The sequence below is a fragment of the Rhea americana genome, unplaced genomic scaffold (assembly GCF_003343005.1).
Source record: "Rhea americana isolate MKP2758 unplaced genomic scaffold, rheAme1 scaffold_19, whole genome shotgun sequence".
NCBI lineage: Eukaryota > Metazoa > Chordata > Aves > Rheiformes > Rheidae > Rhea > Rhea americana.
The window spans coordinates 1,972,181-1,973,444 of NW_028186038.1; positions in this window are offsets into that span (position 1 = coordinate 1,972,181).

Sequence of the window (1,264 nt, forward strand, 5' to 3'; positions counted from 1 at the left end):
GCCCGCGGGAGCGGAGGCTCGGGGCTCCTTGGCGGGGAGCCGCAGGGACTGCGCCAGGTGCTTCTGCCGCTGCCGCGCTCYAAAGCCTCCCCTCCCGCCTGCTGCTCTCCTCTCTGCCCCCGGCTCGCTGCTCACCTGCCCTCCGCTCAGCCCCGCGCGCGAGCGGCGCGCCGACTTCGATGCGGGGAAGCAGCGCGCGCGCGGGCTGAGTCACGGCCGCGCGTGGGGCAGCGCCCGGGGCCGCCCGCCGCGCGGGGATTAACCCCCCACACGCACACACACGCACATRCAGCCGCGCTGCGCTCCGCGCGGGGATTTACCGCCCCCCACGGCCGCGCTGCCCCCGCGGCGCGCATCTTCCCCCTCGGCGCCGGAGGGGCCGTGCCCGTGGTTGTGTTTCGCGTTACCGTTTCTAACGGCCCTGAACTGGCTGCGTTACGCATCCAGACCCCTGTTCAGCACCTGGCTGCCGAGAGCTTTCTGCTTTCCCAGAGGAAACGAGAAGTTTCAAAGCACAGCGGCTGCCCGAGGGGGCCGCACGGCGCGGGGCGGCTTGGCACGGCGCAGCCTCCGCTGCGCGCGGGCCCGCTCCCGCGGACGGCGCGCCGCCCTCCCCGCCGCCGCCTCTGCTCCAGGGCGGACCGAAAAGTTTTGTTAGAAGGGACGCTGGCTTGCACTGCTCTCTGCGTTAACGAACCGTTGTGAAAGCGCGGAAGTCTGTGCTGGTAAGTGGGGATTTTTAAGCAGCATTTTAAATACGCTGCCATATCACCAGGTGTTCAGCCTACCTGCAGGCAAAAAAAAAAAAAAAAAAAAAAAATGCAAAAATGCACATGGCTGACTAACCCTGTGGAATGAATTATGCAGCCCTTTGAACAGCTTTTATAAGAGAAAAGTAATTTTTCAAAACTAGGAACGAAACAAGGATGGTGGACTGCCTCATTGCTTTTCCTTTTTAGATTTAACATGATTTCTAAACTAGATACCAGGAAGGACATTTGTAAGGCTAACTTGCAGGACTCGAGCTTCATTTTCACATGAAAACAGATCTTGATCTGCTTCAAGTCACAGTTCAMTGATGGCAGGTAACAGCTTGCCTGATTGTTTTAAAGAATTATTGGGAGTCCTAGAAACTTTTTGAAAGCACATATAATGTGCCTATTGGTCAGGTCACCAATAGTCTGCAAAATTTAGTATGCATTAAAACCATCACTAATTATTAGCAAAAAAAGATGATAAAGCCAGTTGTCCAACCCTGACTTTA